Below are 26,355 nucleotides of genomic sequence, written 5' to 3' on the forward strand. Positions count from 1 at the left end.
TTCACGTCATTGTGGATTCAAAGGTATTCTGCTCAAGATAGCACAGTATTCCACGGGATGTCATTGTTGAGGCCTTGGTATTAGTGCCTAAGCGATACACCCAACGCTGCTCTTTTTCAAAGAGTCTGCTTGTTATATTTGTTGTGCCGTTGACTACCTCGATTATAGTCCACCTCATGTCATTGGGTGTATGGTTACTGTCCAGAAAGTGACGGCTCAGCTTGGTTGTTACTTTTTTACACCTGGCATTGCTCCGGTGTTCACAAATACGCTGTTTGACCTTGCGTGTTGTCATGCCAACATAGCGAAGCTGGCAGGGGCAGGTGATCAGATAAACCACATTCATTGAGTTACAGTTTGTGTGTTCTTTCGGTGTCCATACCCTCCCTATTTCCAGCGACAGTGTTTTTGTTGCTTCCGTTAGATGGCAGACCCTGCAGTCAGAGCAGGGGTAATGCCCGGTGATTCTTGGCAGACCCCATGCTGCAGTTACTGTGGGCATAACATGAGGTGGCTTTTCTTTTGGGCGAGTGTGGACCAAGTCATCTTTCAGACTCCGTCCTTTTTTAAAAGAGAAGAGAGGTTTCTCCCAGTTCTCTTTGCAGGATGTTAAAATGTTCCAGTGTTTATTGATAGTTTTTTTCATCAGATTGGAAAGGCTGTTATATGTGGTTACACATGTAAGGGGTATTGAGTCAGGGTTATTGATCTTTTCTTCCAAGAGCGCCTCTCTTGGCTGATTTCTTGCTCTCTTGAATCCCTTGTTCAGGATAGGCGCTGGATAGCCTCTATCTCTAAGTTTTTCAGTAAGACTAGAGGACTGTTCTTTGAAATCTGAAAGAGTGCTACAGTTTCTCCTTAGTCTGAGATATTGCCCATAAGGAAGATTCTCTTTCAGAGGGCGAGGGTGGAAGCTGCTAAATTCAAGAAGGTTGTTTTTAGCTGTAGGCTTATGGTGGGTTTTGGTTGTAAGTCCAGTTCCATTCACAGAGATCACCACATCGCGGAAGACAATATCTGTTCTACTTTTGGTATTGGTGAACCTTAGGTTATGGTCTAGGGTATTGATCCATACCAGAAAAGTTTCCAGATCACTGTCACTACCTGTCCAAAGGAGCAGGATGTCGTCTATGTAGCGCTTCCATAAAAGCATTGACGACGAAAAAACTGCGGTTGGTGGCAGAATGTATTTGGCCTCGCAGTTGTGCTGCAGGGGATACATGAAGCACAACAGGGTTGGTACTTCCTTCAGATGGTGGAGGGAATGCCTGGGATGCACTGTATAGGGAGGTATTTGTAGGGGAACCACCACGTCTGTACTGGATGTGAGGGCTGCGAGGGAGTGATGTTTGTGTTGGGGTGTATGTGAGCTGTGGCTAGTTAGCTCTATGCTGGGGACAGGCAATTTTTCTTTGTTGAGGCTGAAGCACTTTGCTGGGCGGAAGGTGTGAGGCCTTGCCAAATTTGGCAGATGTGGGACATTTTCTGGCCATAGAATCTGAACCTTTATCTTCTGAGTGGATGGACATAGTCTTCATCATCCTCAAATTCTTCAGCCTCCTCAGGTACTTCATCCGCCTCCTCTTGCGCAGTACTTGCAGCCGACATTACTGCCTGCAGGAGCAGTGCATTTTTCCCTTTGATTGCCCGTTGCCCAACACTGGTGGAAGGTCCATGCTCTTCAATGTCATGATCACCTGGAACACTCACCTGGAACACAGAGGTTGCAACAGGATAAGTAATTGACCCAGTATAAGATGTGGTGCAACACAAGGGTTAGTTTGACTGTATTTTGCATCAACAGAAGAAGCGCATGTAACCTGGTTTGGGTTCCCCTACACGTGACAGCTCACACCATAGCACTAAGGTGTTGAATGGAGATGTACAATGCACAAGCAAACTCACCTTCTCCAGCCACAGCTTTGTGCTCCTTTGCGACCCCCCCCCCCAGATGTCAGCTGCTGAACCTGGCTTCTCATAGGTGTAGTTGATGAAGTGGTCCCCTATCCAGCAGCTGCAGAAGGAAGTGACACCATACTAAATGACCTGCATTACTAATTTACAAACAGGCACATGTGACACTTATAACAATCATTGAAAATGCAATAAGTCTCGCCTTTGATTAAGTTAAAGCCATTTGCTTTTCTATACAATACCATTAGCAAAGCAAATGGCTTTAACTTACCCAAAGGCGAGACCTGTTGCATTTTCAATGCTTGTTAACTGTCTGTTCCTTCTCTTGCTTCACTGTACAGGGACTCCTGATGTTTTAGACCGAGGCAACTTAAGGTTGGCATTCACCGTTCAGGAAAGGTTGCTTTTTAAAAACATTGTAGGGCCGATGTTGTTAAAATTCAAATTAAAAAAGAGTAGAACCTCTGTTTCTTTACTAGTCTTGTTTGGTTGGATGTTTAACGGAGTTGGTCATCCTGGTGCTGACCAAACTGGCACTGCCTGGGTTACTTTCCCCGGCCTAGAGGAACATACACACATGTTGCTTGGGGGTAGCTGCAGTATGCGCCCCCCCCCCTGATAGAAACCTGCCCTGCCACCTACTGCCTGCCTCCTCAGTGGTGCAACAGGATAATGAGTTCCTAGCAAAGAAACCATGCAAGAAAAGCAGAACCCCTAGAAGGTTATACCCTACTGCATGAATTTTCACCTGCTCCTTGAGCACCACTGGAAAGAGGCTGCCGCTGCCAACCGTGCCAGGGCCCTGTCTCCCCCTAACATTCCTGCTTCTCCATCGGTGTCTTGTCTCTATGCAGTTAGGGAATAGACAGATGAGTTTGTGACTGTGAGCCTGCCCTGATCTGGTCTGGGCTGGTAAGTTGCCACGACTGTCCAACCCTACCCTGTGCCCGAACAGTGAGTGCAACATAGATGTCATAAGAAATCCAATGCTTAAAATTAACTGAATAATTTGCCTAATACTGGTGAGTTCTATGAGCAAGCACAAAAGTGTAGAACAACCTCCATAAAAATTTCAATTTGATGACTTTTCAGAAATAAATTAAACTAAAGGCAACTGAGGAGTATTGGTCTTACAAACAAATCACCCATACAAAATATCATAGATAGGCACAAGGTTATGACTATGCAGTCTGCTATATCACACAAAGTTCCTGTATTTCAGTATTGGGTAATTAATCTGTCTATACAATACTCTGCGTTCTGGTTGTTCCGAGTCTATTTTCAGACATCACAAATGGAGGGACCGCTGAATGTACCCGACAGTCGACCTCAGGCGATAGGCCCGAGGAGTGACGTAGCAATAAGCTCCTTGTCACAAGACGATCCCCAGCAGCAGGACTGCACCGTCGGAGTGACTGCTGAAGCACTGTTATTCACCCTTCTGGGAGCTGACGGAAGCAGGCCTCTACTGTCAGATAGTGCCCCTTCTGAGCCAACACACTGGCTTGTGCGACCTGTGCGCATTCTATTATACAATGCGACTGCTGACTGACTGCACTCTGCTTCCTGGGCTTGTCCTGCGTCCAGCCACATGCCACAGTCTGACTGTCCTTTCCCCCCAAGCTTCTAATGCTGCCCCTGAAGGTAGTGTGTTGTTTGAAGGTCTGAGTCTGAGAAGGTCAAGGGATTCGTAGGCGGCTGCAAACATTATGACAAGGAAACACGCGAGTCACATTTCTTTCCCTGTGCTAACTACAACAGCACACAACCCTTCTCCTGTGATCCGTAATGTGAGCAGCCAGCAACAATACACAGCGAATCACATTTCTTTCCCTGTGCCAACTAAAACAGCACAGAGCCCTTCTCCTGTGATCCGTAATGTGAGCAGCCAGCAACAATACACTCGAAGAATCTGCAACCTGAGCTGGGCAGCTGCGGCGTTTCCAGATCACGTGGCCTGGCTGGCTTGTTCAAAGGAGGCACCACTCCGTGTGACTTCTGGCGGACACGGCGGGCTATCTAAACTCGCATCCCGATGGCCTTCCTGCAGCGAAGCCGGAAGCTGTGCTACGCCAAGGAAAGGTGCGTGACCCCGGTAAACTGGGGGTACGTGGATAGAGGGAGGTCCTGCATGACGGCGCCCGGGCCAGGAGCTGGAGCATAGGAAGGCTGCACTTTTCGAAAGCGAAAACACGGCGATGCTACATTTTAGTTGCTAGGACAACAAAATGCTGTGGGACTGTCCACAGTCCCACGGACACGCGCATGCTGTTTGCTACGGACAAATGGCGAGAGCAGCCATGTTTGTTCATGCAAACGCGTGCATGCAGGCAGAATCGATTCCAAAAGGTACTCACAATGGCGAGAGTAGCGCATGCGCTGCTTTTGCCAGGCGAGACCTGAAAATGTAATGGTATGTATGTAACTTTCTAAACACCAATTGCAGATACTATGCAGAAGGGGATTTGGATCTTTGTCATGGTTTTGGCATCTATGATAGGGAAGCACTTCATGCCACACTTGCCTGATGGACAGGTGCAAGAGGGTTTCACTGCTGCAGCCAGTATGTCTTGCATTCCCCTGGATGGTGTTGTATGCTGCACTGGTGTCATCCTGTCAGCAGCTGTGATGAGACATACGTATCTATATTTCATTACACCAGATAGTAGCTGTGAGATAACATGTACGTGTCATTCTCAATGACCATTGATATGGCTAATGTGCAGCATGTTTACCTAATGGACTGCACATGTGGACCCCTGCTCACATGCAGCAGTTGTCAGCTGTTACCTCCTCATTGCACTGACATCAATGAGATGACACATCAACAGCAAATGTGTATGAGAAGGTTGCAGATATTTGAAGGCAGGGGCTGAATAATCAGGACACCTCTGTGTTGCATTGATTACACCTTTACCATTAAGACCATCATGCCTCATCAGTATAGTGTTGTCTGTTGACAAGTCAAAAGGAGTGTACATCACCAGGCTGACCAGTTTCACATTTGCACATCAGATCAAACATTGCATTGCAGGGTTCATATGTGAGATGTGCAATATTCAGGTACATTTTGGGGCTCATTTGTGCTTACCTACACATGAAGTCACAAACCTCATTTTGGACTGAGAAATCACAAATTTGTTATGTCCATCCTTTGAGTGTCCTCTGTTCCCATAATCCAGTTATAATATCATGGTAGTACTTAGCTGACAATGGATGATGTACAGCAGACATTCTAACCTCATATGTCAACCACTCACTTGTATAGGGGACTACAGTAGAAGAGGAGGCAAGCAAAATTCAACATTTGACTAGGATCCCACATTGTGGGCAAGTTGAGAAGCTTTGATGGTTGCCGCCTACACTGGATTTGTGATGTGCTTTTCAGCCAAGAGATTTGAACATTTCACTTCCTCAAGATTCACCTTAGCAGCCCATACAGCCATTACAAAAGTACTCAACTGGTATCAGTCCGACCCTCATCCACACCAATTTCAATAGGATTTGTCGATTATTATTTTGCAAGTGAGATTTCATATAACTGAATTACAACCCAGTTGTGTCTAGTACACTTCATATGACACTATATACTATTTTATGTCCATTCTGCACTCACTTGGCAAACATTTTGTGTCATCCTTTCACTAGCCACCATGGTGTCATCTGGTGTATGGTTACATGCTATATGTAGGCATGTTGTGATGCAGGACAACAGTGATGTAGAACACATACAACATACAGCGGAGAATAAAGGCACATTTCATGAGCATGAGCATTCAGGTACTTTATTCTTGGGTTTACTTATCATGGCCCACACCTGCCCAGTGTGTGGTCCCTGATCAGAAGTCACAGCCAACCCTGCAGCTGAAGTCACTGGGGGCACTGGAATCTGGGACGACATCATTGAAAATACAATGATAAGTGTGTTTACAACTTTACATTTCAGCTGCCACATGTGATGCACTTGATTTCAGGCACAATGGATGAGTACAAGCAGTGTGGGCACTACCGTTGCAGAAGTGTGTGGCAATAAATATCATGAGTGATTCCACATTCTACTTATAATGGCCCTACTGCCTAGAAACAACGTCTATCAACTTTACACCAGAACGATTCCTAAAATAAGGTCCATTATTGTGTTTTGTTTATGGTTAAAAAATATGCCATCCGATGTTAACAAATATAACCAGCTGGGTTGACTGGACAATTTCATGTATTGAAAAAAACATAATTTGGACACTGAACGCATTCTCAATACTCCTAACCCTTGAATCTCATTTCTTGTTCATCATTACTATATTTACAATCTAGTGGAGACTCCTTTTTAACTTGTTCTGGCACTCAATTCCAGGACTGAGTTCACTGTTCTGGAACTGTTGATAGAATACTTGTATGGTTCCCAAATCACAAAGTTATGATGAGCCTAGATATCTTACTTTTTGTCTTTCGCTATTCACAAATGTCATGTGCTCAAGGTAAATGCCATTTAAGTATTCCAATAGCTTCAAAATAAGGTTTTCATCTTCGGTTACCTTTGATATTCGGGCCCTATTAGTCCCTCTGTTGTCTACTGACAATGTATGCATATTGACCATCTAAGGACCAGTTTGACTTACCAGTTAGTGAGGGAGGCAGTTAGTTGCTCTGGATGATGTTGTTTCCTCCCAGAAGATTTAGGGACCTCTGCTACTGTGGTTGTCTGTACTCTGGCTGAATGTGTCAATAGGTGAGAAGAGAGAAAAGTCACATCGAAAATGTACATGTGTAACTTGTCTGACATTTCCTCATATCTTCGACATGCTAACAGTATTGTGAAGTACTGCCACGGCTGGTGCAGGTAGGAGCAGTGGGAGGGGAAGGATGGGAAATAGACAACGGAATAGTGCAAAGAAATGTCTTAGAATAAGGATTCTCTCACCTTGTGCTCGGTGATGCAGCAAGCACAAAGCGAGTTATCTTTTGGATGATTGTTTTTTTAATTTCCCTATTCCGTTTTCTGTAGATTTTCTTCTGCACCACACCACCCCCGCAAATGTTCTTGACTGATCTGGCCATGTCTGGATAAGTGGAAGGGGCACATTGTCTATTGCAAGTTAACAGAGTTAGGTATATAAGGCAGCAGTACTGGGCCCATGTTTTCAATAGTGGGAATGGGAGTTGCTATTTCTAATACAATGGATTCTGAAACTTGTGTTGCAGCATACAGAGACACATGAGCCTCTGACTAACTATATATTTATTTAAACATTGGACAACTTCCTTAATCACAATGGGGGTGCAACACAGTCATTTTATATACTTGTTCTTGTTATCACATTTACTTAGTACCATGTTGCGGACATCACTCACAGGAAGCCTAGGGAGCATGTGGGGATGGATTGTAGTAAGGAAACCCTCTTCAAGTGTGGTGAGATGGATGCAGGTTCAGGATTGTGGGCCAGGGAGAATTCTGGCCAAATCAATCCTGGCGTACTTCTCCTTCACCTGCCTCTTTTCATCCGGCCACTTCTTCTTGATGTCACGAACTGTGTGCACATCCTCCCCCAGTTCTGTGACAGCAGTGGCAAAAGCTGCCATAGAGCTAACTTCTCTGTGCCGTTGGTGCAGTAAGGGGGGGACCATGTAGTCATTTGTGGTGCCTCACAATGAACTTAATAATCATTGTGGTCTCCTCATCTGTATAATTTTTCTTCCTCCGCAGTTAGTACATTTTCCAGTAGTGACGCGCAGAGAAGAAAAACAGGAACTTTTTGTGGCCAAACCTGTTCCTTGAATGTGTGCTGCTTTTATGTGCTTTGTAGTGCTGGTCTTGCTGTTGGTGTTAATTGATTTCCTCTGATGCAGGTGAGGGAGGGTAAGCACTTGGACAGGTGTTTAGCATTGAAGTAAATGATCATCTGGCCCAGAAGCGGAGATTCCGCCCCGTGTGAGGAAATTCTTGCCCAAGTACGGGATTTCCGGCCGGGGTGCTGTAATTCCACCCCGGGTGCAAAAATTCTGCCTCGAGTGTGGACAAAAGGATAGGAGTCGTAAGTCATTTCTGTGAATACCAAAAACTCTATATGCCTTCTGTGAATACCAAAAGTCATAAATTTAGACTTTTATCTCAGATTACTTTTGTGAATCGGGCCCAATGTTATTCGTACTGTGTGTGAGAGTTTTGTATTGCAAAGGTGCGTGTATGCCTTTTTAAATATCTGTAGTCTAAGATTAAGCGATAACAATTATTTGGATTGTTCATTGGAGAGATACAAGGGTCAATTATACCTTGGTATTGTGTTCGAATTTCTCTAACTGGGCACTTAATTGGGTATTGCGGTTGCACTTGTGGACTGAACCTTATGGGTATAACGTGATAAGGCAAGTTTTTAGACCAGCCTACATGACTGCAGTATAATGCCGAGCCTTGTGCAAGAGCCCATTCTGCAGCATTCACTTGTTTGACTACCTCAGGAACAAGAAAAAAGAATGCCATTATGATATCTTCCCCTTGTGGGACTTTTCTAACAAACTCAGGCGGTCAATCCACTTCAGCCAAGAAAATGTCATAAGGATAAGTTACTTACCTGTAATCCTAGTTCTCTTCCAGGGGTATACTCATCAAAGTCATAAGCAGTGAATTATCCTCACCCACGTGCGGGATCCCGGAGAATATATATATATATTCAAAACAATCCTTCTTCCGAAAGAAAAATGGGGCGCCCACCATTAATCATCCACAGCATAAGTGATTTATTCTTGGATCATTTCAATATTTCAATAATGTAGGGTGAATAAGCGAGTGAGATATATATATATATATATATATATATATATATATATATATATATATATATATATATATATATATATATATATATATATATATATATATATATATAAAAAAAAATATATATATATAAGTATGACCCCGAATGGGCTGAACCTGCATGAAAAATTAGCTGTACACCTTGCTGAATGATGACTGAAACATACAGTATGTAACTTGGATTGTTGTCTGCGATTTGACCTTGATAGGTCTGGTTTTACACTTTTTTAATATTCCATTTTTTATATAGGTACCTAATGAAATGGTGTGATTGAGAATAAGGAGCATATCACAACATTTAAAATGACATAGACTAAGCATCTCGGTAATTGTCCATACATGGGACACAGTAAGCCACTTTTGCCCACTTGGGCAGGGACTATTTGACCATCACAATCTACTGTGAGAGAAACCTTTGCGCACTAGATGCCCACTTGGGCGTGGCACGCTATTATGAATCCGCCCTTTTGAGGTTGAACGACACAGCGGAATTGTAAACACAATGTCTTATAATAACTGTAATTTTGAACGTTAAGATTGTATTTACCCCGCTACAATTTACAACATTGCTAAGTTGCTAAAAAAACGTAATGAATATATAACATCTATACCGGAATTGCGGTTTATTCATTGGTTTTTTGTATCTGTTAAACTTATTTAATTGTTAGACATTTCTTTCATAAATATCGACAATGAAATGCACCAATGACCGTTATGCATATATGCTTTTGTGCTCCTTAAATATGTCCGCCATGCTAGGTACTCACTTTTGTACACTTTGGGTGTTTTGTCCGTTTTCTATGCTACTGAAAAGAGTAAAAGGACAATTGTTTGGCATCTATGTGTAAACGTGATCAAGCTGCAAAGCGAAACGCGTTGTTTTCCTGCCAATTACATTTTCATGCACAGCATTTTCCTGAGTGTCGGTGACGTTTATTCTGATGAATGAAGTACCTGCTTGGATGTATCGGGTGACCGGGAGCCCTACGCCGACCCACCCGTGAACCTGACTGGTCTGGACCGGAACTTTGGTGTTGTCATATATATATATATATATATATATATATATATATATATATATATATATATATATATATATATATATATATATATATATATATATATATATATATATATATATATATATATATATATATTACAAATATATACATACATATATGTACATACATATACAGGTGTATGCCCAGATCATAAAGTATATAAAACGTTCAACCCCATACACCTAAATATGTATGCATACCTACATATATGTAAATATGCAGCCCCAACAAACAGACCAAAAACAAATAGGGCAAACAGCCAAGATTACATCAGTTTTCTTGTATAACAATAAGTCTCTCAAGACTGCTTGTAATAGAGACCATACACTATAATGGCTTCATACAAGAATCCTTTATTTTCCAAAACAAGGAAGAACAGGTAATTGCAGGCAGTTTTGCCCATATGCTGCATAAGAATAACTGTCTTAGTACAGAAAAGAAAACTGGCACCTTGCCTTTAAGACTTACAAGAATTTAAGCACTTTGCCTTTAAGAACCTCAGGGAGCACTCTGCTCTCAGCATGCCCCACAGGTGACAGTTAGGTCAGTTCTTTTTGTGAAGGCGAACTAAACCATTATAAACCTAGTACTCACATTGCTCGTCCGGGGAGGCGGGAGGGTTACTTATGACTTTGATGAGTATCCGAAAACTTACCTGAGGCACGCCATCGGGCCAGAGCCGTGAGGGAAACGGCAGAAACAGCGCAACGCCGGGAGGCAGTCCAGACCAGCAGACTACACTCCCCAGCAGCCCCTGGGGCGGAAGCACGCCCGTGACGTGCGAGGAGCGCCCGGAGGCGCCTGTAAAAGGCTGACCCCCCGGGAGCCCAGGGGGGAACACCGAAAACTTACCTGAGGCACGCCATCGGGCCAGAGCCGTGAGGGAAACGGCAGAAACAGCGCAACGCCGGGAGGCAGTCCAGACCAGCAGACTACACTCCCCAGCAGCCCCTGGGGCGGAAGCACGCCCGTGACGTGCGAGGAGCGCCCGGAGGCGCCTGTAAAAGGCTGACACCCCCACTCGCCCCGCGAGTCGCGCGCGGGAGCGACCGGGAGAAGCCCGGGACAAGGGCGGGCCGTCTGTGGCCGTCAGGGGCCAGAAGAGGCCGGGCAGGGCCACCCCCCTTGGTTCAAACTGTGAGTACTTGCAGTGGATGTCCCGTGGAAATTACGTTTGTTCCCCTTGTTTTAAAAACTAATTATTTGAGACCTTTGATTAACCCCAAAAATGTCAGTCCAAAGTACTCTACCGGATAACTATTTACTGAAAGTGGTCTCCAGAATCAACAGTGATAGAAGGAAATCACTGGGGAAAAGTACTGTCTTAGACCCCCCACTGATTCAGTCTGCGGATGTTAACAACTGTAATAATACAGATAATATTGACAATGAGACGGACGCTGTAGCGGAACTTGACAATATTAGTATCAACGTTGATCTAACTATGGTCCCAGACAACTCGATAAGGGGGGAAGATGACCCATGTGATAATTCTGGGGGAACTCCTCAGCAATCTGGTAGGGCTACCAAGTTTATGCGAGCCTGTAGGAAAACGGCACCTAAGCGAGGTAGTCACACCACTAGAAAGAATAAAAAAGATATCACTCATATGGAGAATACCGAGGAAATAGGGTCTTCGGTACATGATAAATTTGTTTCCATTAAGCCTGATCAAATTGATCTATTACTGAGTACTATCTACAGTAAACTTAATATGGTGGTAGAACCTTTGTTAATTAAAATAGGAGATCTACAGGCGGAAGTAGCTAGATTAAGGGGCGTGGTGGACCAGCATGCTGATAAATTGGAAAAGTCTATATTAGATATTAAAAAACCAGCATGCATAGCTACTGTCTCTACGAAAGATAGGGTGCAGCCACTAACTACTACTAGTGCCCCCCCCATTAATACCAGGAAACATCCATCTAAAGAGCTACCTGTACCGTTACTTATTACGACCCAGGAGGCAGGTAGACCTTCAAAGCAATCAAGTGTTGGGGTGACAAGCACTATGTCGGGTACTTCACAGAATGATAGACCTACATTACCAGTTCCTAAGACAGCACCGGCACCAGCGGTGTCAGCTCCATTAGCTGTCACAGGGGGATCCAATGGGGTACCCATACGGATATGTAGGCGTCCAGTTGATCTTCCACCCGATTGTGTACCTTACGTTGTGGTTTTAACTAACGTTCCGATCCTAACCCAGCCCCCTAATGATCATGAGACGGCGGATTCTTTGAGGAATAAGACAATTTCCTGGTTAAATCGCCATTGTGGTAACCCAGTCGGCTACTCTGACCAAATCATCTCTATCAGAAGAGTCAATTGGATTGGTAACACCAAAAAAGCTTGTGGGGGGGATTGTGTGATCATTAATTTTAAGCGCCCGCAACATGTTGCGACTGTCTTGCTTAGAGCAGCCGCTATCACACAGTAGTTGCTAGACCACTGGGCTACTTTTATAATCATCTAAGCAGGCAACCTCCCGTCAATTGCAAGGAGAGGGCAACGAGTAATTTTACTTATCCATCTTTTGTAAATAGACCTGCGTTGCCCAACTTCTGCCCTGGTATGCAAAATGGTTTATTTACCCCACCGATGCATATGGTGAATCCTATGTCAGGTGGGAATAATTCACTAATACATACCCCCAACCCATTTGTAACCTTTGGCAGCACCCCTTTGTTTGATAGTGGGATGGTCTACCAGGTCCCAACTCAGAACAGGTTTCAGTCCCTGAGTTACTTAGACCAAAATGATTGACATGAGATTGACCCTTTACGGGATGCTGTAAATAGTAATATCAATGAAGAAGTAATTATGTCTATAGATGAATTGGACAATGATGTGTACTTAGACTGTACGCCGATAGGGGGTGAAGTCTCAAATCTAATACGTAACATAGAGCCTTTTAACATAGGGAATAACATGTCCATATCTAGTGTTGAACAGCTTGTTGTAAGTCAAGAGAGAGAGAAGGTAATTTGTCACATTGTTAGCTGGAATATTGCTGGATTAGCGGCTAAGGAGGATACATTAGGATGGAAGGACTTTGTGCATTTATTCAATATTCTTTGCCTCCAGGAAACCTGGTGCAAAAATTTTAAAGGCATCGATGGTTTTGTATCCTATGAACTCCTAGCATTGCCTTCAACCCACGGCAGAGCTAAAGGAGGGTTGCTGGTGTTGATTTCAGTTAAATTACCTATCTCAGTGAAAAAGTATGTTAATGTGGGGGCTCATTCACAAATTCTATGGCTTACACAAGAAGCTGGTAGAAATATACTTTTGATTAATTTCTACAATAATACATTTGATGGCACTAGACATGTTGCAATTAATGAATTAGATAGGTCATTGAACAATTTTGTGAAGAATTTTAATGGTGTATTTGAATTTATTTTTGTGGGGAATTTTAATGTTTCTGTGTGCCCACTATCTTATCAGAAGGTATGCGGTGTGTATAACCGTCTAGGGGATGCTGATGTCCATTTTCCTTACCACACCTATGGGGAAACCTTGAATAACTTCCTGATACAGTATGACATGGAAATTATGGACAATGCTAAAAATGATGTGGGTGAAAATATTCCAACTTTTAAAGGAAGGGGCGCTAACACCATTATTGATTTTATTTGCATGTCTTCAACCCTTGCTTCGTTATGCCCAATGCCTAAGGTGATTGACAATATGTTAAGTGATCATAACTGTTTGACTACCGAATTAACTTTCTGGAATAATGTCTATGTATGTGAACAGGGTAATATTGTTAATATTGAACCCCATAGACAGAATGGGTATAGATTGAGGTGGAAGGGAGAAAAAGCGGACATAACATCTGATTCCATCATTTCTAGTTGTCTGATGGAGATAACGGCAATTTTAGAACAGGATGACACCTCGACTGACAGTATTGACCACTTTAATAGAATCAATTCAACCATTAACAAGAAGTTTACTAAAGAGGCTGGGCCCAAGAATAGGTGTAATAGGGGTTGGTTTGATCATGCTTGCTCTACTGCCCGGACTGATCTTAAAGAGGCTTTAGCAGCTAACCAAGGGATAAGAATCTGGTGATTCAACTTAGGCAGGGATATAATATGACCCTTAAATGTAGAAAAGCTGAGTTACAGCAGGAAGCGTGGGACAACCTTAGTCAAGCTGCGGATACGAAGAACTGTACCCTGTTTTGGTCCACGGTGAATAGTCCATTCCTAAAAGATGATAAGGCGCCAGAACTCACATCAAGTGTGAGCATGGAATCTTGGATCCAACATTTCTCCAATATCTTTGATTCAAGTAATATAACAGTTTCTCATGGAGAAGGCTGGCCCATCATAGCCTTAGATATTACTACAGATGAAGTCATGGCTAGTATAAGAACCAGTAAAGGAGGAAAGGCCCAGGGTCCGGACGGTGTCCCCATAGACGTGTACAAGACTGCACCGGAGATTTGGGGTCCATTGTTGACCAAAATCTTTAATGCAGCCATTTGTTGTAAAATACCGTCTACTTGGGAAGAGTCAATAATTGTTCCCATTTACAAGAAAGGTGACCGGGGGGATGCTAAAAATTACCGACCAATATCCTTACTGGACTCATCTGTTAAAATCATGAGTAGGGTCCTCCTAGTAAGACTAGAGGAGTGGGCAGAAACCAATGAGATCTTAAGTAATTGCCAGTTTGGTTTTAGAAAAGGCCGTGGCACCATTGAACAGTGCCTGAATTTAGAGCTCTTGGTAGGGAAATATACCCAGGCCAAAAAAGGGTCGCTTTATTTATGTTTCGCTGACCTAAGTACCGCTTTTGATTTGGTAGACCACGCTATATTATGGGTCAAATTATTAGAAATGGGGGCACCTGAAGGCATAATATACTTCCTTGCCCGCCTGTATGAAAAGCTCCGCACCAGTGTCCGTTATGGACCTAATGGGGAATGTACGACCAAGTTTGGGATTGGAAGAGGTATTAGACAGGGGTGCGTTTTAGCGCCCCTGCTTTTTACCCTCTTCATAAATGAGGTTGATTCTGTCCTGCAGACAGTCACTGCGGATGCCCCTAGAGTTAATAATCTTAACATACCTGTATTACTCTATGCGGATGACGCAGTGTTACTGTCTAGGACTCCCTTGGGTCTTCAACGTTTGATGGACCGTTTCGTACGATTCATCAAAAGTAGGAAACTGGTGATCAATAAATCAAAAACATATGTAATGGAGTGTGGGCCTGGAATAGCCAAAATAAAAGGTAAAACCCATTATTTTATTGATGGTGAATTGGTTAAAAAAGTTGAACATTTTTGCTATTTGGGAATTACTTTTTCCAATAATGGGAGCTGGGTCACTGAACATAAAGTTGTTAGAACAAAGATGATTAGGAGTGCTAACGGGGTCTTTTTATTTGCCAAGAAGCTGGGGAATAGACGTATTAAAGACATGTTAAAAATTTACCAATCTAGATGTCTTTCTGCGGCCCTTTACGGGGCTGGCATTTGGGGTGTGTCACCAGCGAGGAGCCTTCAGGTAGAGGAGAATATCTTCCTGAAAAGGCTCCTGTGTTTACCCAAGTCTACCTCCAACTCCTTGGTCCATAAGGAAACAGGGATCCAAGCCCTAAGTGATATGATCATGTTAAGGCCCCTATTACTGTGGCGCTCAATTTGGCTCAGCGACGGTACCTCATTGAATAGAGCAATTATTGAGGACTGTCTCTCATTAGACCAGCACTTAAAAATCCCTTGGATTAAATACATTATTGAATGTTCCCAAAAGATTTTCGGGACCAATGTGATTAATGATCCTTATAGTGTCTCGGATATCTCCAAATCAAATATGATTTTTTTTTTCTGAATTACTGTAACGAAAGGCATTTATTGGAGGATTCTAAATTATCCACATGTGTACTGTACAATAGCATGAATGATTTTATTGGATTTAGTCCGTATTTGTCACAGGTAACTAGAGTTTCGCACCAGTTTGTACTAACCAGAATGAGGATGGGAATAGTACATTATCTCGTTGCGTGCCCTAACATTAAAATGCGCCCTATTGGCCCTTGTGAATGTGATAACAAAACGGAACAGAGCACTAAGCACTTTTTATTAACATGAGAATTGTATAGGGAATTACGGAAACTCTACCTGAAGCCTATGTTAAATAGATTTGGAGTGAGAACAACTACGGATGCTATGAGACTGCTTTTTAATTTGAATCATCCGGACATTTGCTTTTTTACTGCTACATTCTTGCTTAAAGCTATTAGCGCCAGGAAAAGTATGTGTTTTTAAATATTTTAAATATTTTAAATATTTATTCCATCGCCCTCTGGATATTATGTATTATGTGCTTTCTTTAATGAAATATGCAATGTTTAATGAAATGTTTGTATTTGTAACTGTATGTGCTTTTATGGACATGTTTTTTAAATGTTCCGAATAAAGCTTTATGAAATGAAATGAGTATACCCCTGGAGGAGCAACTGAAGTAGGGATGGAGTGGAACTCTTCACAAGCCAGTCGTCCAGGTAGGGATAAATGAAAATGATTTGCCTGCGAAGAAAATCCGCCACCACTGCCATGCACTTTGAAAAAGTCTGTGGGGCTGACTTGAGTTCAAATGGAAGAACTCAAAACTAATAATGACGCCGAGCACCCTGAAAATGGAGAAATTTCTGATGTTTCCTGGACACTGAAATGTGAAAATAGGCATCCTGCAGATCTATGGAGCACAACCAGTCTCCTTGATGTAAATGAGGGAAGATCTGGTGCAGAGCAAGCATCCAAAACTTTTCTTTTCAGATATATTTGTTCAAGATGCGAAGGTCCAGAATTGGTCAGTACTCCACTGAAGGACCTCTTTTTTCGACCAGGAAATAGTGAGAGTTTATCCCCTGGCGCCTCTGATGTACCGGAACAGACTCTATGGCTTTCTTCCGCAGAAGATTGTTTACTTCCTCATGTAAAATGGGATGACACAAGCAGAGACCTTCACTTGGAGGAATTGAAGTTGGCGGGGTCTTGAATCGTAGCAGATATCCATTCATGACAATATTTTACACCCATTTGTCGTCTGTTATATGGTTCCACTCCTCCAGATAACCAACGAGACTTCCTCTAACCGGAGTGTACAAAGTGTTTAGAGGAAGCACTCTCTCATTGCTTTGATTGTTGCTTTGAGGTAGAGGTCTGCTGTTTATTGTTCCCTCTTCCTCTACCTGGTCTTCGTTGTTGAAAATGAGACCTCTGCTGCCGTTGGTGACCCTGCGATGACCACTGAGATGTTTGACCCCTCTGCTGGAATGGGCGTTTATCATGGGAGCGAAAAGGCCTACAAAATTCTTTCTTTTTCTCTAGCCCCACAGCTTTCACGGTGTCCAAATCAGCTTTCATCTTTGCCATTTCATCATCTGCACGCGGACCGAAGAGGGAAGACCCATTGAATGGTAGATTGGTGATCTTCCGTTGTACTTCAGGCTTAAGGCCAGTCAACTGTAGCTACGCAGAACACCTTGAACAGATACCATGAGAGTATTCGTGGGCAGCCAGGTCAGCCGAATCAGCTGAAGCGCTAATAATCGGATTCACCACAAGACCTCCCTCTTGCAGAATTTCCCGAAAATCTTGCTGATCTTCTTTAGGGAGTTTGTCCGCAAAACAGCCCAGAGAATCCCACAAGGATCTGTCATATCTGCCTAGCAGATAGAAGGCACTGGTGACCTTCATGAAAGATGCTGATGTGTTGTACATCTTTCTACCCATAGAGTTCATCAATTTGCTGTCTCTATCTGGAGGTGCCGAGGAGGAAGATATAGACGACTGAGTCTTCCTAGCCGCTGCCACAGTCTGGAATCTGGAGGAGGGTCAGAGCGAAGAAATAATGGATCTTGATCAGGAGCCTTGTATTTCTTCGCTATCCGGGAGGGCACAGAGCCCACCGTTGCTGGCGTCAAAAAAGTCTGTGTAGCAAGTTCGATAATGCCAGGGACAAGAGGAAGCAATGGCCTGATTGACAAACAGTGATGGAGGGTCTCAAAGATCACCGAGGAGGAAACAGTAGGGACCGACATAGTGTTGTTTAACTTACTCGCTCCCCGACAGAGTACCTCATTGAAGATGGTAAGAGCATCAATAGGTGAAACCCGTGATGGAGGTGTAGACGTGAATGTTGGAGAATAATCTCTCATTGAGGACCTGGGAGAAGAAGACCAGGTGGGAGACCTCCGTCGCCTTCTCTTCGGTGAAAAATGATAGGAGTGAGACCTGTCCCTTGAACGCATATGATGGGCACGAGGAGAGCACGATCTGTGCGGACTTCTTCTTCTGGAAAACACCACCATTGATGATCTTGATCTTGGTGGTGTTCTCTGTGGAGCCTCAGTATGTGGTGGAGAGCTTGACAGGCGTGAAGGAGAGTAGGTACTGGAATAGTTCGAACCCGATCTACTGAGGGCCTTAGTCTACCTTCGCAGAGGCTCTTCGCCAACCACCGGAGAGCCTTCCGGGGTAACCTGGACAATATGTAGTCCTGGAGACAATGAAGTTCTTGAGGGTGAACGAGATGCAGCGCCAGTCTCCTCCGAGGCAACAGGAGTCTCTTTGTCCCTCGACGTCGATGGCCTCGACGTCAACGTATGCATTTCCTTTGACGTCGAACCGTGCTTCTCCCCTGACGTGGGGCGATGCCTGAAAGGAGTTAAGGACCTCGCTTTCCTCAACGGCGACCCCACCTTCTTCAAAGGGGACCTTGACGTCGACCATCTATAACGTCATGGTGATCTCGACGGCGAGTGTTCTTGCCTTCTCGACATCAACTTCAATGCTCTCGACGTCCACTGATCTCAAGATCTCTTCGCCGTCGGCAAACTTCTCAACATCGACCTATGGTGAGGCGACGGAGAATGCCTCGACGTCGATGGGTGTCTAGATGTCGATGGATGCTTAGACGTCGATAGACCCACAGCCCGAGGTAGTTCGCTTCGACGTCGAAGCCTTTCTCGACGATGGAGACTCACGCCGTCTCGACATCGGAGACTGTGTAAGCCTTTTCTTTGATGGCAGTAACGAAGTCTATGGCGAACAGTCTGGAATCTGCCGTTGTCTCGATATTGAAGAGGCAGAATGATGCTGGCGTCGATGTTCCTAATGAGAGGAGGGCTCTTGACTCACAAGGCCACTTTCCAAATGGGCTGTTCCTCTCTCCGGCACAGCTTGAAGACGAATCCTCTCTCTATCACGTAGAGTTCTTGCAAACTTCTTACAGTGATAACACGAGTCTATCTTGTGACTAGAAGGAAGACAGTCGATACACACAGAATGTGGATCTGAAATGGCCATCTTCTTTCCACAGGCTGGACATTTGCAAAAAAGAGCCAGCATTTTGACAGAAATAAATAAAGAATTCCTGCCAGAAAATGATGATAACCTTCTGCCAGCACAGAAGAACTGCAAAAAATCAAGAAAAATAACAATTCCTGACAGAAATGTCAGAAAACTGTCGAGCTCAAGCTTCAGGATCCTCACAGAAGGAGCTGGAAAAAAGAACTGACCTAACTGTCACCTGTGGGGCATGCTGGGAGCAGAGTGCTCCCTGAGGTTCTTAAAGGCAAAGTGCTTAGACTCTTGTAAGTCTTAAAGGCAAGGTGCCAATTGTCTTTTCTGTACTAAGACAGTTATTCTTATGCAGCCTAAGGGCAAAACTGCCTGCAATTACCTGTTCTTCCTTGTTTTGGAAAATAAAGGATTCTTGTATGAAGTAAAACTGATGTAATCTTGGCAGTTTGCCCTATTTGTTTTTGGTCAGTTTGATGGGGCTGCATATTTACATATATGTAGGTATGTGATCAAGCGCTCTGTGTAAACCACCTTGCACAAAATCTGGGTCCGTGTCCGTGTTTTCAAGAGGAGCGAAGCCTGCCTTGCTGCCGGATTACCCTTGGAATATGTAGGTATGTATACATATGTAGGTGTATGGGGTTGAAAGTTTTATATACTTTATGATCTGGGCATACACCTGTATATGTAAGTACATATATGTATGTATATATATATATATATATATACATATATATATGTATATATATATATATATATATTGCTATATGCTTCGGGATCCAGCACGTGGGCGGGGATAATTCACTCCTTACGACTATTGATGAGTATCCCCGGGAAGCAAAGTGTTGGTAACATTTTCCCAAAATATTACTTTAATAGTACGTGGTATGTTACACTCAATTTGGATGTCCAAATCGTACAGTCTGCTGGAAGGGCTAACCTGCTTCACTGGTGTTTCAACTTGAACAAATTCATTAGTTGCTCTCGCAAGCACAAACTCTTGAAGATTCTGGTGAAGTATCGTGACCTCTGCTGCGCTGTCTAGTAGTGTCAATGCCTATGTCTTGTTCAACAGTAGCGTTCTCAATATTTGTGCCATATTTAGTGTAAATACCTGCCACTTTCTTCTTTTTGAATTGGGGCTCTTATTGGGGAAGTTTCTCTTCCTCTTTTATGATGTTGTTAGCTATGAATTTTGAGTCTTTTCTCGGTTTCACATTTTTGTCTACACCCTGATCGTCTTCTCTCCGAGCGTTTGTCGGATGAGTCCGGAAAGGAATAAGAAGGATGTGAATTAGCATACTAATTCACATAATTAAATGAATTACTGTTATGCAGGTCATAAAGTTTTTTGGTGGACTTCGGCTGTGGAGATCTACCCCGTGTTTTTTTGTCTTTATTTTTCTGTGTATCCTAGCATTTTTTTAGAAGACTGAGGTGCCTGTTTGGTGTTTTCTTTAGCAGAATTACCCTTAAACTATGGCTTGTTTGGTCTGGCTCCCAAATTATCTCGACCTATAGATGTATAGGATTCAGCTATATTTTTGGGTAATTTGCGCACTTAATCGACAATGGGATTTTGTGCAAGGCATTGGCGTACTTCCCAAACTGCTGCCTCCCCTTTTGTATTATTTGAAATAATTGAGGCAACTGTGGTATAATCGCCAATTAATTTCATTCCCAATCCAGGGCAGGAGCAGCCCTGTATATATTTTGAATGTGTTTTAATACTTCAAGCCAAACATCAATTGCTGGCGCATCATGTGTTATGGTATATACAGCAGCAAAGACCGTGCCCAAGGTGGCACAACCATCTATTAGGTGAACCATACCCAGTGGTAGGCACATAGTGAGAATTCTGTTTGATTTGGGGTCCCATGTAGGGAAACACAGTGCCTTAAGCTGGTTTGTTTTTGAGCAATTAAGAATGGAATTTTATCACATCTCGCAGGAACTTTACCATTAATTGCCCTGATAGTTACTAGAAGAATTGTAGGCATATATAACTGTGGCTGTGCAGCTTTAACAGCCCTCACTGGTGTTTCTGCTATTGTTTGCATAACATACTGTGTTAAACATCTGTAAAATCTAACTAGACCTATGTACAGATCATGTAGTTCTACAACATTTAATGTTGGATATGGTGTATAGCTGGATAGGACTGGACATGTTGCTCCCTCATTGCTGAAGGGACCCAGTCTTTCATTATTTAATGCATGTGGGAGGGTGCCTTGGAACCAATTCTGATGTTCCTGATATGTTAATGGTATTCGTAAATATTCATTAGCCCTATAGTGGGCTGCTAATTCAGTTGGAGTTTATGTGTGAAATGTTTGTGTATTGGCATCCGCTGCAGGAAAAGAGATCTATGAATAGAATACCTCTGTTTTATATCCCTCGTGGGCCGCAACAACAAAGGTAACATCTCCCCCTGTAAGAAGAAGCCCTGGTTGTAATAATGCTATTACAGCATGTCTGCATGTAACAGGAATAATTGCTGCTTGCGTCATATTTAATTAATGGAATTCAAAGAAAGGAAAATACTAAGGCGGGTTGATCCTTTTAAAGATTCAAACTTGAATGACCTACAGACAAAAATAGGGGTTCCTATTAAGCTGAGGAGAATTATTTCTTAACACCATGGAAGTCTCCGGTTAAGGTGAAAAAGGAGCCTAGGGCACACTCAAGAAGTACCTGACTTAGAACATTGGTGGGGCCATATCATATGGTTCCTACAAATAAAGTAGGACTGTGTATCTGGACCAACCATGGGTGGGTAACTCCGCTTCGCCTGTGGAGTTTGCGGAGATTTGCCTACTCCGCGCTCCTTGGCGAACGCGTAGTAGGTAAAAACTCCGCCTACATGGCGAAGCGGAGTTAGCTGCTCCCTTCCCCCTCCAAAAACCTTGCTGTAAAAGGATTTAAAAAAGGCACATACCTGTATTTCTGCCACCTCCCCTACCTGGCCGCTCTCCTTCCTGTTCCTCCTCTTGCGTCCTCCATTGAAAAAAACACTACATTGGACGTCATGTGAGTGCGCATGCGCACTCGCAAGACGTCCAACGTAGTGTTTTTTTCAATGGAGAAGGGGTCAGGAGCGCGAGGCGGCTAGGAGCAGGGAGGAGAATGCGGCCAGGCAGGTGAGGGGGTAGAAACACAGGCACGTGCCTTCTTTCTATAATTTTAAAGCATTTGGGAGGGAGGAGGGAGCTGAGCTCCACTGAGTTTTTTTCAAACTCCGTGGTGCAATGCGTAGAGGCACTACACCAGCTCCACCCCCCCTTAATCTGGACAACATAACCGTCAGAATATAGAGACAGAGTCCACACATATCCTCAAAGTATGTTGACCTAATTCCTAGCCAGCTCACAGTGCCCCATCTGAACCCCCACCCTTCCAGCGTACCAGATGGTTTCAGCAACCTCAGAACATGACCACCCTAATTCCCCAAAAAAATTGTGGAAACAGATCTACCCTTTCATTTTTTACTTTCACATGGCCAAGGTAAACTCAAGAAGGATATGAGTTGGCTTTTCAAACATTTAGTAAAACAATTGTATTCTTGTATAGAAAGCGTGAGCTGTAATTATTAGGAGGATGAAACAAAGCATTATAACCAGCATTACAAGAATGGTGAAAATATAAGCAGTTCAACTATTATTACATTACTGTGTAATTATGATTATGCGTATATTCCTATTCAATACCGTCTGCCACATCTCTTGGAACACCCCAAACCCCCATAGCCATGTATGATGTGTCAGGAAGCCGATCTGGTGTAGAGCAGGCTATCGTCCTTTTGCAGGTTGAAAGTTAGAGAGAGCAGGGCTGCATCTCCATCATAGTGCACAACGTTCCAGGATAATCCCAGCAGAATGCACCTCTGTCAAATTTGGCTCAGAGGCATTTTATGTAATAAAATCACTCTTCTAATTGCACCGTGTCAAAGGTGCAGAGCTAATGCGATGATTAGTTTGGAGTCTAGATGTCTTCAACTGAACAACCAAATGCAAGGGCATCACATTCAATGTTCCTAGCCTTGGACAGAGGCAACAAGATAAAATGCTTACTAGGGTATGTCTGCATGCAGAATAAATTCTAAGTACAATGTTGAGTAAAGCAAAGCATGTAAAAAGTCAACATTAGAAAAAGATAACAAGTTAAAACGTACAGCTAAAATGGAGACTATGCGCGGGCCCAGTTGAACCTTACACCACTCCTGACATAGTCAAAAGTAGATATTTGACTCAGACGGATGTTGCATCAGGTGTTATATCTATGTCATTAGTCGAATGACTTGACATTTTCATAATTCTTAGAAAGATAAGATCAGACGATATCTGCGTCAAATGGTAGACATTTTGATGACTCTGCATTAATTGGGAAAGATGTGAACTTTCATTGTTTAAAATTAAAACAATGGCAACTTCTATTATCGAAAATGAAGTTGGGGCCTACATCGCCACGGTAATCCTTCATAACATTAGGGATAGGTTGCCTTCAAGGACCAGGTGATGTGGTAGCCCCTCTGGATTCATCAGAATGTGAGAGTGGTGGGGTACAGATTGGAGATTAACAAGAAAGTTCCAGAAGAAGTGGAAACAAGACTTGTAATCTCCAAACTGGTGTGATGAGCACCATGGGCCCGATTCACAGAATTAACTTAAGAAAAAATCCTAAACTTACTATCATTTTGTTATTCACAGAAGACACGTACTCATTTTGGTATTCACAGAAGGAACTAACAGCCTGATTCATCAAAGACCCGTTTTGCGAGTCTGAAATAGCGATTCATAAGGAATCGCTATTACAGACTCGCAAAACGGGATTCATGTAGGAATCGCAGAATGAAATGTGATTCCTACAGATTCCATATTTGCGATTAGCAATTTGCTCATCGCAAATAAGGAATAACTCCCCATTCATTCCTATGGGCCAAAAGGCCCATAGAAATGAATGGGGAGTATTCCTTATTTGCGATTAGCAATTTGCTAATCGCAAATAAGATAGCGATTTGAAGGGTGCCAGGGGTGTCCAAAGGACACCCAGTAGCACCCCTTAAATGCACATTTAACCAGGTGTTGCGCACACACATGTCCAAAGGACATGTGTGTGTGTAACATGCAACTTAGAAAAATGCTTTTAAAAGCATTTTTCTAAGTTTTCGCTATTTACCACGAGGCTTGACCTCGCGGTAAATAGCGGCCCGAAATTGCGAATTCGCAATTTAAAAATGGATGATGAATTGCATTTAAGGAATCTCAAATAGAGATTCCTTAAATGTAATTCCTCGCAAATTTGCGAATTCGCTATTACCGATTTTTGCATTTGGGATGATGAATCCCAAATGCAAAAATTGCGCTCGCAAAGGGCCAGATTCTGAGAATCTGGCCCTTTGCGAGCGCTAATCAGATTCATGAATCTGGCCATTAGTCATTTCGGTATTCACAGAAGTTAGGAGTCCTAACTTTAGGACTCCGAAATGCCTTCTGTGAATACCGAAAAGTCTTAAAGTTAGGATTTTTCTCAGTTTAGGAGTAGGTGAAGGGGAGGTGGTGCTGGATGAAAAAAACCAGGGCGGCCACCTCCGCCTCCCCGAAAAGTTTCCGGGCCAGCACCCCTGCAGGTCGCATTCTGCCGTAAGGCAGGCGGCTCTTGGGCGCAGGCGCCTTGCCCTTCGAGCCGGTTCTGCTGCTGCCCTTTGCCATGGTTCTGGGGTGGAGGTGGAAAAGAAAAGTTAGAACAAAAGGAAAATAAGTTAGGGGGAAGAAGTAGGAGCTTAAAGAAAGAAGTAAAATAAAATAGTAGAAGTTTAAAAAAAAAAGGTGTGAAAGTAGAAATAAAATGCAAAATATAAACTTAGGGACAGAGAGAGATAGATGATAAGTAAAAAAAAGTCCGAAAAACTGTGAAAATAAGTAAAGATTGCAAAGATAATAGCGGGATAGAAAACTAGGCCCAGAACCATAGCATAGAGTGTGAAAAACAAGATGGCCGCGCCCATCGCGACCATGTGGGTAAGTTCGCGTGCGATTTCTCGCGAACACGCACATTGTCAGCGTGAACAAGTAGATGTGTTCCCGAACATGACTTGCACAACGCGAACACGTTATGCGCGACCCGGAAGAGGAAATAGGAAACGCGAGCGGGCAGGACAATTGAAAAAACAAGATGGCCACGCCCATAGCCCACCGCATGGGTACGGTCGCGCACTACAATCCCCCGAGCACGCAGACAGCGCCCCAAACACGCACAACGCGCTCCTGAGCAAGAAAAATCGCGAATGGGTCCAACAAGCTACTACGCACACTCGCGAAGCTACGCGAAGCTCGCGTAGTGCGAGAACGTCTTCGCGTAGCTTCGCATAGCGCGACTACGCGTACTACGCCCAGGGTTAAAATTCTTTTTATATATTTGTTTGTGAATTACATAACATATTAAACCTTGCGTGCTTGTTTGATGAATGCTTGTGTCTGTACTTTTGTGTATTGTTTTGCAGTACATCGAAATTGCTTACAACGGGGTGCCCGGTTTCCAGTAATGACTCATTGGGGTGCCTGGATTCCAACCATGATTCAGTTGCAGTCCCCAGACTCTGATTAAGTGGAAGTCCACAGAAGTCGAAAGGTTAAGTACCACTGCTCTAGTCTCTGAACAACATTCATGCAAATTGCAGACAGAGTGTGAGAGAACTAGGGACTTCAGTTCATTTAATTCTGCACCCATAAATGAAAACTGTACTCTTTCTTCTGGATGGGATTCTTTTAGTACAGGTACCCTAGCTGCTTTCTTCCCTAATGTAAGACAGCACACTTGGCAATTGGTTCAGATTGGCTAAATTACACAGTGGGAATCTACAAACCATAGCAGCTCAGATTTCATTCACTTCCATTTCATTCCATGTGGTTTGTATTTTCTCTTAAGACTAACAAGTTTAAAACTTGGCTTGAACATTATACCTCACACAGTTGCAATAGGTGAATATATGACAGTGACCTTAGTTGAAACAGTTGCAGGAAATTGATTGGTTTATCTCACTGGGCAATGGCTCCTCATGTATCCAAAATGCAACTCTTTAAATTGTAAAAAAAGACCATCAAGGGCCTGTCATCAGCAATATGTCACAATTCAGAAACTGTATTAAAACGTCCACTGCATAACCATTAACCCTCTGTTTACAGCAACTTGCATTCTTACTTACATTGAGATTTTCTGATTTCAAGACAAACATAGTTTAACTT

The 26,355-nt window shown here is 43.2% G+C and overlaps 1 long non-coding RNA gene across 1 annotated transcript in view; it reads right to left on the reverse strand.

Annotated features, from left to right (window-relative positions):
• Positions 1 to 4,430: 4,430 nt before the first annotated feature.
• The window catches only part of LOC147729968 (uncharacterized), a 50,011-nt gene continuing 28,086 nt past the window's right edge, over positions 4,431 to 26,355 (reverse strand). Inside the window, exons 2-3 of the long non-coding RNA XR_015308565.1 lie at positions 6,531 to 6,624; positions 4,431 to 4,537 (exon numbers count right to left, since the gene is read on the reverse strand). This is a non-coding gene — a long non-coding RNA (uncharacterized LOC147729968). The remainder of the gene's footprint in view (positions 4,538 to 6,530; positions 6,625 to 26,355) is intronic.

The sequence above is a fragment of the Lissotriton vulgaris genome, chromosome 2_1, assembly GCF_964263255.1.
Source record: "Lissotriton vulgaris chromosome 2_1, aLisVul1.2, whole genome shotgun sequence".
NCBI lineage: Eukaryota > Metazoa > Chordata > Amphibia > Caudata > Salamandridae > Lissotriton > Lissotriton vulgaris.